Below are 12737 nucleotides of genomic sequence, written 5' to 3' on the forward strand. Positions count from 1 at the left end.
ATCGACATCAACAGGCATATGAATACTCTAAAGCCAATCAATAAACTCAATATTGTGTTGTGGATTAGTGTAGCTTGTCATTACCATGCTCTACTTTTGCTAAATATTGTTGCTGGAAGATTGTTAACATGAAGTTTATTTTTGCCATGCGTTTTGCTAGCGATCCATGCACCCTATGAACTTGCTCTTACCATGTTTAGCTTCATAATTGTGTCTTCTTGCTGTCGGTTACTTTGTGATGCCATGTAATGCTTTGTGGTGAGTGGCATGAGCTTGCAAAGTTGCTATCATGAATCTATTTTTGCCATGTCATGTTTTTCTTCTCAGTCTGAAACTGATCATATCACTTGCCATGTTTGCATGGGTGCTACCTCATTTTCTGTGCGTATTTGGGTAAAGCTCAGTAAGGGAGATTTGTTCTTTGCCTTTAGTACTAGCATGCCATGCCTTTGTTTGGCATGACATGTTCCTGTAGCAGGTTGTTTGCTAGCTCTAAGCATTGCTACCTGATGATGTTTATAGCATGTTTAGTATTTTCACTAAGTCTATGATGCTGTTATCATTTGCATTTTTGCCATGCTATTTTAGGCTTGATCTAGTGAGTTCTAGCAGGAGCTTAGTGTTCATGATTTGTAGAGTTTCACCTATACTTCACTGACATGTGCTTTGTTGCTTTGTTGGAGTGCTGTAGCATAGTTTCTTGTTGCATCTTAAGTGCTATGATGTTGTTAAGCGAAGTTTTGCATCGTTCTTGTTTTGCTTGTCATTTGCAAACCGTGCATCCGTTTCCGGTGATCCTTATATCGATTTCGACCAAAATCACTCCAGCTTTCCAGTCGCCTGCTTGGTTTGCCAAGTTGATGCATTGATCATCCTTTCCCTTCCGGACTACCCACGTCTTGCATCATGTTGCTTGTGCATTGCACCGTGATTGATTGTTGTTCCGTTGCATGTGTAGATCCGTGGAGACGAGTTCATGAACGAGGAACCTAGTTGTTCTCTCTATCGCTATGTTGCGCTACCTACCACTTGTTTATCATGCTTCCCATATTTCCATGTCAAGACTCTAATCCACCTTCCTAGCAAACTATTGTTTGTCTAAGTTACCGCTTTTGCTCACCCCTCTTATAGCTTTGCTAGTTGGGGGTGTCTTGCGGGTTGTTCCATGTTGGAACATGGATATGTTGAGATATCACAATATCTCGTATTTTAATTAATGCATCTATATACTTGGAAAAGGGTGGAAGCCTTGGCCTTTTTCTCAGTGTTTTGTTCCACTCTTGCCTCCTTAGTTTTTGTCATACCGGTCTTATGTTCCCCGATTTTGCATTCCTTACGCGGTTGGGGTTATGGGACCACCTTGACAATTTGCTTTGAATAAAACTCCTCCAAATAGGTCCAATCTTGGTTTTAACATTTGTCTAATAACATCCTAAAATTTTGCCTAGGGAGTAATTAACCTGAGGATCATCGTTATTCTGCCCCCCGGGCTAGTGCTCCTCTGAGTCTTAGTCCGAACCGACTAGACTGCGGGGCCACCTCAGGGAAACTTGAGGTTTGGGTTTACTCATAGTATGTCTCATCCGGTGTGCCCTGAGAACGAGATATGTGCAGCTCCTATCGGTATTTGTCGACACATTCGGGCGGTCTTGCTGGTCTTGTTTTACCATTGTCGTAATGTATTGTAACCAGGATTCCGAGACTGATCGGGTCTTTCCACGAGAAAGAATATCCTTCAGTGATCGTGAGAGCTTGTGATGGGATAAGTTGGGACACCCTGCACGGTATGAACTTTCGAGAGCCGTGGCCGGGGTTATGTGGCAGATGGAAATTTGTTAATATCCGGTTGTAGAGAACTTGACACTTGACTTAATTAAAATGAATCAACCGAGTGTGTAGCCGTAATCGTCTCTTTTTGGCAGAGTCCGAGAAGTGAACACGGTTGGGTTATGCATGATCGTAAGTATTTCAAGATCACTTCTTGATCTCTTCTAGTCTTACGACCGTTGCGTAGTTTCTCATCTTACTCTTGTACTCGTATGTTAGCCACCATACTTGCTTAGCGATTGCTGCAACTCGACCTCATAACCACATCCTACCCATAAGCTTAAATAGTCTTGATCTCGTGGGTTTGGAGATTGATGAGTCCTTGTGACTCACAGATACTACCAAAACAGTTGCAGGTGCCGATGATACCAGTACAGGTGATGCTACCGAACTCAAGTGGGAGTTCGACGAGGACATTGGTCGTTACTACGTGTCTATTCCGGATGATCAATAGTGGTGCCCAGTTGGGACGATCAGGGATCTAGCATCTGGGGTTATCTTCAATTCATTTGGATTTGTCTGTAGTCAGACTATGTGTGTACTCTGAATGATGTATGAATTATTTGATCATTGTGTGACGTGGTGACTGTAAGCCAACTATCTATTATCCCTTTCTTGTTCATTACGCGGGATTTTGTGAAGATGACACTTCTTGCGATGAAACCAACATGCGATTATGCCTCTAAGTCATGCCTCGACACGTGGGAGATATAGCTGCATCTTGGGCATTACAGGCTGGCCTTCCACCAGAATGATCCAATCCAACTATTTCCTGGTAGTGAACAATTGTTGTAATATGATTCCCAAATCAAATTGACCCAGGGAATGACATGCCTGTTATAGAACTTGTCAAGATTCGTATGCAGCAGGGCTTTGTTTTGTACAAAAATATCTAACACTCCCAAGCCCCCTTGATCTTTTGGCATACAGACAGTAGTCCAAGCCACCATTGTAGGTGTATGGTCTTCTAAATCAGGGCCTCTCCATAAATAGTGTCTCAAATATTTGATTACCTGTGTTTTAGTTGTGACAGGAACATCAAGGCATCCAATGAAGTAGATCAGAAGTGAGTTTAGGACTGATTTAACTTGCAACAGTCTACTAGCCAGAGTCATAAATGAGGACAAACACAGAAGCTTTTTTGAAATGTTGTTACTAGTGGAAGGCACTGCTCAACATTAGGCTTGTGAAAGCCTAGAGGTCTCCCTAGTTATTGGAAAGGAAAGGATTTCCTTTTACATTGAAATGAGTTGATCAAAATCTCCAGTTTCTCCTCAGGCACATTAATTGGGATAAGACTTGATTTACTATAATTAACCTTAAGGCCCGTGGCATCAGCAAAAGTGTTGATAAGGGCTTTGACGCAATGAAGTTATTTTGCATCTACTTGTAGTAGAACCAGAGTATCATCAGCATACTAAACTATAGGGAAATCAGGGCAAGAATACACTTGTAGGGGTGATGAAAGCAAACCAAGTTGCATAGCCTTGTTGAGGATTGACTGATGCATATAAGCTGCAAGCACAAAGAGGAGAGGAGACAGTGGGTCCCCTTGCCTAACTCCTCTTAGACAGTAATTATTTCCCTAGGAACACCATTCAACATAATAGCTAATGAAGCAGAGGAGAAAAACATTCTGATCCATGTGATCCATCTGTCCCCCAAACATTTAGCTTTCAAAATATCCAACATTGCTTGGTGCTCATGGTGTCAAAGCTTTTCAAAATCAAGCTTTAGCATTATAGTCTCTTCTTTGGACTTTTGGCACTGATGTAGATATTCATAAGCCCATCCCAAGCCGTCATGGATGGCTCTTTCTTTAAGAAAACCACACTGGTTGATGTGCACCAGTTGAGGAGAGAACTTGGCCTAAAATCATTTGATGTCAGAAGTGTGCCACTTCTGTGAATAAGAGTGATGTATGATGTATTTATACTCTCAAGGGACAGTTTTCCAGCATGAAAATCAGCAATTAACTTAAGAACATCCCCTTTTATAATATCCCAACATGATTTAAAGAATTCATTGTTAAAGCCATCTGGACCTGGGGATTTGTATAATGGAAGCTCTTTAACCACTTCATTGACCTCTTCCTCTGTGAAAGGTAACTCCAAATTCTCAAAGATTGAAGCATCTGGTTTCTGGCCATATAGAGATTCCAGAACAAATTGCATGGTGGTTTTTTGAGAAGTCCCCATTCTTTTCTTATAAGGTTCACATAAGATTGCAGCTTTTCCTGCATGGTTAGAAATGTCCACTTGGTCATTATTCCGGAGAACAGCAATGCGATTATGCCTATAATTAATTGAGGCTTTGATGTGGAAGAATTTGGTGTTTTCATCTCCAAATCACACCCCTTAATTTTACCCATCTGCATCCAGTAAATCTTCTAGTTTCTCAAAAGAATTAACAGATGAGTTTCAAGGCCCTCCTAATATTTTGGAATTTCACATTTAAGGACTTGTCAGCATCCAAATTGCCCACAGGAATATTCCAATCATTAGGTACCACTTGTTAGAAGTCAGAATGTTGCAACCAGTAATTTTCAAATTTGAAAACTCTTGCTTTGGGAATAGAATTACCAATTTTAATCACACAACGCAAGTGATCAAATATAGGTTTAGCTAGTGGAGGCACAATAGTATTGGGGAAAGTGGTCATCCAAGATGCAGAGGTAAAAAACCAATCAAGTTAAACCAAAAGAGGATCTTGTTGCATATTACTCCAACTAAATTGTCTTCCATGTAGAGAACTCCACTAATCCTTAGTTACTAATAGCCTCATTGAACACTAGCATGTCATTAACATCTCCACTAGGTCTATTCCTATCTGATGGTGATCTAATAAAGATGAAATCTCCCATAAGAATCCAATCCACATCAGCAGGCATATGAATACTCTGAAGCCAATCAATAAACTCAATCTTGTCTTGTGGAGTAGTGTAGCTTTTCATTACCATGCTCTACTTTTGCTAAATATTGTTGCTGGCAGATTGTTAACATGAAGTTCATTTTTGCCATGTGTTTTGCTAGCGATCCATGCACCCGATGAACGTGCTCTTGCCATGTTTAGCTTCATAATTGTGTCTTCTTGTTGTCGGTTACATTATGATGCCATGTAGTGCTTTGTGGTGAGTGGCATGAGCTTGCAAAGTTGCAATCATGAATCAGTTTCTGCCATGTCATGCTTTTCTTCTAAGTCTGAAACTGATCATATCACTTGTCATGTTTGCATGGGTGCTACCTCATTTTCTGTGCGTATTTGGGTAAAGCTCAGTAAGGGAGATTTGTTCTTTGCCTTTAGTACTAGCATGCCATGATTTTGTTTGCCATGATATGTTCCTGTAGTAGGTTGTTTGCTAGCTCTAAACATTGCTACCTGATGTTGTTTATATCATCATCATACTGAACTATAGGAAATCAGGGCAAGAATCCACTTGTAGCGGTGATGAAAGCAAACCAAGTTGCTTAGCCTTGTTGAGGGTTAACTGAAGCAGATCAGCTACAAGGACAAAGAGGAGAGGAGATGGTGGGTCCCCTTGCCTAACTCCTCTTAGACAGTAATTTTTTTCCCAGGCACACCATTCAACATAACTTCTAATGAAGTAGAGGAGAACAACATTCTGATCCATGTGATCCATCTGACCCCCAAACCTTTAGCTTTCAAAATATCTAACATTGCTTGGTGCTCACAGTGTAAAAATCCTTTTCAAAATCAAGCTTTAGCATTATAGTCCCTTCTCTGGAGTTTTGGCACTGATATAGATATTATAAGCATTTCCCAAGTAGTCATGGATGGATCTTTATTTAAGGAAACCATACTGGTTGATGTGCACCAGTCGAAGGATTACATTCTGTAGCCTATTTGCCTACAATTTAGTGATGAGCTTGAGACAACAGTTGAGGAGAGAAATTGGCCTAAACTCATTTGCTGTCAGAGGTGTGCCACTTCTTTGAATAAGAGTGATGTATGATGTATTTATACTCTCAAGGGAAGTTGTCCAGCATGAAAATCAGCAATTAACTTAAGAACATCCCCTTTTATAATATCCCAACATGATTTAGAAAATTCATTGTTAAAGCCATCTGGACCTAGAGATTTGTCAAAGAGAAGCTCTTTAACCACTTCATTGACCTCTTCCTTTGTGAAAGGTAACTCCAAATTCTCAAAGATTGCAGCATCTGGTTTATGGCCATATAGAGATTCCAGATCAAAATGCATGGTGGTTTTTTGGGAAGTCCCCATTCTTTTCTTACAAGCTTCACATAAGATTGCAGCATTTCCTGCATGGTCAGAAATGTCCACTTGGTCATCATTCTGGAGAACAGCAATGTGATTATGCCTATAATTAATTGAGGCTTTAGTGTTGAAGAATTTGGTGTTTTCATGTCCAAATTACACCCTTTAATTTTACCCCTCTGCTTCCAGTAAATCTTCTAGTTTCTCAAAAGAATTAACATATGCTCTTTAAGAATTATCCTCCATTTCCATTCATTAATATCCAGCTCTTTGAACTCTTCAAAGAAGTCCCAAAGGAAGATCACCTCATTAATTTTAGTAATATGAGTTTTAAGGAAAGAGAGAGATCTAGCCCTGAGTTTCAAGGCCCTCCTGAGATTTTTGAATTTTGCATTTAAGAACTTGGTAGGATCCAAATTACCCACAGGAATATTCCAAGCATTAGGTACCACTTGTTTGAAGTCAGAATGTGGCAACCAGTAATTTTCAAATCTGAAAACTCTTGGTTTGGGAATAGCAGTACCAATTTTGATCACATGAGGCAAATAATCAGAGATAGGTTTAAGTAGTGGAAGCTCAATAGTATTGGGGAAAGATTTCACCCAAGATGCAGAGGTAAAAAATCAATGAAGTTTAACCAAAAGAGGATCTTGTTGCATATTACTCCAACTAAATTGTCTTCCATGTACAGAACTCCACCAATCCTTGGTTACTAATAGCCTCATTGGACATTAGCATGTCATCAACATCTCCATAAAGTCTATTCCTATCTGAAGGTGATCTAATAAAGATGAAATCTCCCATAATAATCCAATCCGCATCAACAAGCATATGAATACTCTGAAGCCAATCAATAAACTCAATCTTGTCTTGTGGAGTAGTGTAGCTTGTCATTACCATGCTCTACTTTCACTAAATATTGTTGCTGGCAGATTGTTAACATGAAGTTTATTTTTGCCATGTGGTTTGCTAGCGATCCATGCACCCTATGAACTTGCTCTTACCATGTTTAGCTTCATAATTGTGTCATCTTGCTATCGGTTACCTTCTGATGCCATGCAATGCTTTGTGTTGAGTGGCATGAGCTTGCAAAGTTTCTATCATGAATCTGTTTCTTCCATGTCATGTTTTTCTTCTTAGTCCGAAACTGATCATATCACTTGCCATGTTTGCATGGGTGCTACCTCATTTTCCGTGCGTATTTGGGCAAAGCTCAGTAAGGGAGATTTGTTCTTTGCCTTTAGTACTAGCATGCGATGCCTTTGTTTGCCATGATATGTTCCTGTAGTAGGTTGTTTGCTAGCTCTAAACATTGCTACCTGATGCTGTTTATAGCATGTTTAGTATTTTCACCAAGTCTGTGAAGTTGTTATCATTTGCATTTTAGCCATGATATTTTAGGCTTGATCTAGTGAGTTCTAGAAGGAGCTCAGTGTTCATGATTTGTAGAGCTTCGCCTATACTTCACTGCCATGTGATTTGCTGCTATGTTGGAGTGTTGTAGCATAGTTTCTTGTTGCATCTTAAGTGGTATGATGTTGTTAAGCGCAGTTTTGCATCGTTCTTGTTTTGCTTGTCATTTGCAAACCGTGCATCCGTTTCCAGTGATCCTTATATCGATTTCGACCAAAATCACTCCAGCTTTCCAATCGCATGCTTGGTTTGCCAAGTTGATGCATTGATGATCCTTTCCCTTCCGGACTACCCATATGCATTGCATGTCATATCTTGCATTCCATGCCACGTCTTGCATCATGTTGCTTGTGCATTGCATCGTGATTGATTGTTGTTCCATTGCATGTGTTCTTGCATTGGGTAGATCCGGGGAGACGAGTTCGTGAACAAGGAACCTAGTTGTTCTCTCTATCGCTATGTCGCACTACCTACCACTTGTTTATCATGCTTCCCATATTTCCATGTCAAGACTCTAATCCACCTTCCTAGCAAATTTTTGTTTGTCTAAGTTACCGCTTTTCCTCACCCCTCTTATAGCATTGCTAGTTGCGGGTGTCTTGCAGGTTGTTCCATGTTGGAACATGGATATGTTGAGATATCACAATATCTCGTATTTTAATTAATGCATCTATATACTTGGAAAAGGGTGGAAGCCTTGGCCTTCTTCTCGGTGTTTTGTTCCACTCTTTCCGCCTTAGTTTCTATCATACCAGTGTTATCTTCCTTGATTTTGCGTTCCTTACGCGGTTGGGGTTATGGGACCACCTTGACAGTTTGCTTTGAATAAAACTCATCCAGCAAGGTCCAACCTTGGTTTTAACATTTGTCTAATAACATCCTAAAATTTTGCCTAGGGAGTAATTAACCTGAGGATCATCGTTATTCTGCCCCCCGGGCTAGTGCTCCTCTGAGTCTTAGTCCGAACCGACTAGACTGCGGGGCCACCTCAGGGAAACTTGAGGTTTGGGTTTACTCATAGTATGTCTCATCCGGTGTGCCCTGAGAACGAGATATGTGCAGCTCCTATCGGTATTTGTCAACACATTCGGGCGGTCTTGCTGGTCTGGTTTTACCATTGTCGTAATGTATTGTAACCAGGATTCTGAGACTGGTCGGGTCTTTCCACGAGAAAGAATATCCTTCGCTGATCGTGAGAGCTTGTGATGGGATAAGTTGGGACACCCTGCAGGGTATAAATTTTCGAGAGCCGTGACCGCGGTTATGTGGCAGATGGAAATTTGTTAATATCTGGTTGTAGAGAACTTGACACTTGAGCTAATTAAAATGTATCAACCGCGTGTGTAGCCGTAAATGTCTCTTTTTGGCGGAGTCCGGGAAGTGAACATGGTTGGGTTATGCATGATCGTAAGTAGTTCAAGATCACTTCTTGATCGCTTCTAGTCATACTACCATTGCGTAGTTTCTCATCTTACTCTTGTACTCGTATGTTAGCGACCATACTTGCTTAGCGCTTGCTGCAACTTGACCTCATAACCACGTCCTACCCATAAGCTTAAATAGTCTTGATCTCGTGGGTTTTGAGATTGTTGAGTCCATGTGACTCATAGATACTACCAAAACAGTTGCAGGTGCCGATGATACCAGTACAGGTGATGCTACCGAACTCAAGTGGTTGTTCGACGAGGACTTTGGCCGTTACTACATGTCTTTTCCGGATGATCGGTAGTGGTGCCGAGTTGGGACGATCAGGGATCTAGCATCTGGGGTTATCTTCAATTCATTTGGATTTGTCTGTAGTCAGACTATGTGTGTACTCCGAATGATGTATGAATTATTTGATCATTGTGTGATGTGGTGATTGTAAGCCAACTATCTATTATCCCTTTCTTGTTCATTACATGGGATTTTGTGAAGATGACCCTTCTTGCGACGAAACCAACATGCGGTTATGCCTCTAAGTCATGCCTCGACACATGGGAGATATAGCCGCATCTTGGGCGTTACAGGTTGGCCTTCCACCAGAATGATCCAATCCAACTATTTCCTGGTAGTGAATAATTGTTGTAATATGATTCCCAAATCAAATTGACCCAGGGAATGGCATGCCTGTTATAGAACTTGTCAAGATTCTTAAGCAGCAGGGCTTTGTTTTGTACAAAAATATCTAGCACTCCCAAGCCCCCTTGATCTTTTGGCATACAGATAGTAGTCCAAGCCACCATTGCAGGTCTATGGTCTTCTAAATTAGGGCCTCTCCATAAATAGTGTCTCAAATATTTGATTACCTGTGTTTTAGTTGTGATAGGAACATCAAGGCATCCCATGAAGTAGATCAGAAGTGAGTTTAGGACTGATTTAACTTGCAGTCGTCTACTAGCCAGAGTCATAAATGAGGACAAACACACAAGCTTTTTTGCAATGTTGTTACTAGTGGAAGGCACTGCTCAACAGTAGGCTTGTGAAGGCCTAGAGGTCTACCTAGGTATTGGAAAGGAAAGGATTTCCTTTTACATTGAAATGATTTGATCAAAATCTCCAGTTTCTCCTAAGGCACATTAATTGGGATAAGACTTGATTTACTGTAATTAACCTTAAGGCCCGTGGCATCAGCAAAAATGTTGAGAAGGGCTTTGAGGCAGTGAAGTTGATTTGCATCTACTTGTAGTAGAACCAGAGTATCATCAGCATACTAAACTATAGGGAAATCAGTGCAAGAATACACTTGTAGGGGTGATGAAAGCAAACCAAGTTGCATAGCCTTGTTGAGGATTGACTGATGCAGATCAACTGCAAGGACAAAGAGGAGAGGAGACAGTGGGTCCCCTTGCCTAACTCCTCTTAGACAGTAATTCTTTTCCTAGGAACACCATTCAACATAATAGCTGATGAAGCAGAGGAGAACAACATTCTGATCCATGTGATCCATCTGTCCCCCAAACCTTTAGCTTTCAAAATATCCAACATTGCTTGGTGCTCACGGTGTCAAAGCCTTTTCGAAATCAAGCTTTAGCAATATAGTCTCTTCTTTGGACTATTTGCACTGATGTAGATATTCATAAGCCCATCCCAAGCAGTCATGGATGGCTCTTTCTTTAAGAAAACCATACTGGTTGATGTGCACCAGTTGGAGGATTACTTTCTGCAGCCTATTTGCCAACAATTTAGTTATGAGCTTGAGACAACAGTTGAGGAGAGAACTTGTCCTAAAATCATTTGATGTCACAGGTGTGCCACTTCTGTGAATAAGAGCGATCTGTGATGTATTTATACTCTCAAGGGACAGTTTTCCAGCATGAAAATCAGCAATTAACTAAAGAACATCCCCTTTTATAATATCCCAACATGATTTAAAGAATTCATTGTTAAAGCCATCTAGACCTGGAGATTTGTCCAATGGAAGCTCTTTAACCACTTCATTGGCCTCTTCCTCTGTGAAAGTTACTCCAAATTCTCAAAGATTGAAGCATCTGGTTTCTGGCCATATAGAGATTCCAGATCAAAATGCATGGTGGTTTTTTGAGAAGTCCCCATTTTTTTCTTATAAGCTTCACATAAGATTGCAGCTTTTCCTGCATGGTCAGAAATGTCCACTTGGTCATCATTCTGGAGAATAGCAATGCAATTATGCCTATAATTAATTGAGGCTTTGATGTGGTAGAATTTGGTGTTTTCATCTCCAAATTACACCCCTTAATTTTACCCCTCTGCTTCCAGTAAATCTTCTAGTTTCTCAAAAGAATTAACAGATGCTCTTTAAGAATTATCCTGCAGTTCCATTCATAAATATCCAGCTCTTTGAAATCTTCAAAGATGTCCCAAAGGAAGATCACCTAATTAATTTTAGCAATATGAGTTTTACGGCAAGAGAGAGAGATCTAGCCCTGAGTTTTAAGGCCCTCCTAATATTTTGGAATTTCACATTTAAGCACTTGGCAGCATCCAAATTACCCACAGGAATATTCCAATCTTTAGGTACCACTTGTTAGAAGTCAGAATGTTGCAACCAATAATTTTCAAATCTGAAAACTCTTGCTTTGGGAATAGCAGTACCAATTTTAATCACACAAGGCAAATGATCAAAGATAGGTTTAGCTAGTGGAAGCACAATAGTATTGGGGAAAGTGGTCATCCAAGATGCAGAGGTAAAAAGCCAATCAAGTTAAACCAAAAGAGGATCTTATTGCATATTACTCCAATTAAATTATCTTCCATGTAGAGAAATCCACTAATCCTTGGTTACTAATAGCCTCATTGAACATTAGAATGTCATTAACATCTCCATCAGGTCTATTCCTATCTGAAGGTGATCTAATAAAGATGAATCTGCCATAAGAATCCAATCCACATCAGCAGGCATATCAATACTCTGAAGCCAATCAATAAACTCAATCTGGTCTTGTGGAGTAGTGTAGCTTGTCATTACCTTGATCTACTTTTGCTAAATATTGTTGCTGGCAGATTGTTAACATGAAGTTCATTTTTGCCATGTGTTTTGCTAGCGATCCATGCACCCTATGAACTTGCTCTTGCCATGTTTAGCTTCATAATTGTGTCTTCTTGCTCTCGGTTACATTGTGATGCCATGTAGTGCTTTGTGGTGAGTGGCATGAGCTTGCAAAGTTGCTATCATGAATCTGTTTCTGCCACGTCATGCTTTTCTTCTAAGTCTAAAAATGATCATATCACTTGTCATGTTTGCATGGGTGCTACCTCATTTTCTATGCGTATTTGGGTAAAGCTCAGTAAGGGAGATTTGTTCTTTGCCTTTAGTAGTAGCATGCCATGCCTTTGTTTGCCATGATATGTTCATGTAGTAGGTTGTTTTCTAGCTCTAAAAATTGTTGCCTAATGATGTTTATATCATCAGGATACTGAACTATAGGAAATCAGGGCAAGAATCCACTTGTAGCGGTGATGAAAGCAAACCAAGTTGCTTAGCCTTATTGAGGGTTGACTGAAGAAGATCAGCTACAAGGACAAAGAGGAGAGGAGACAGTGGGTCCCCTTGCCTAACGCCTGTTAGAAATCAAATTTCTATCCCAGGCACACCATTCAACATAATTTCTAATGAAGCAGAGGAGAACAACATTCTGATCCATGTGATCCATCTGTCCCCCAAACCTTTAGCTTTCAAAATATCCAACATTGCATGGTTCTCATGGTGTCAAAAGCCTTTTCAAAATCAAGCTTTAGCATTATAGTCTCTTCTTTGGACTTTTGGAACTGATGTAGATATTATAAGCCCATCCCAAGCA

Source organism: Triticum urartu, chromosome 2, assembly GCF_003073215.2.
Source record: "Triticum urartu cultivar G1812 chromosome 2, Tu2.1, whole genome shotgun sequence".
NCBI classification, from domain to species: Eukaryota; Viridiplantae; Streptophyta; class Magnoliopsida; order Poales; family Poaceae; genus Triticum; species Triticum urartu.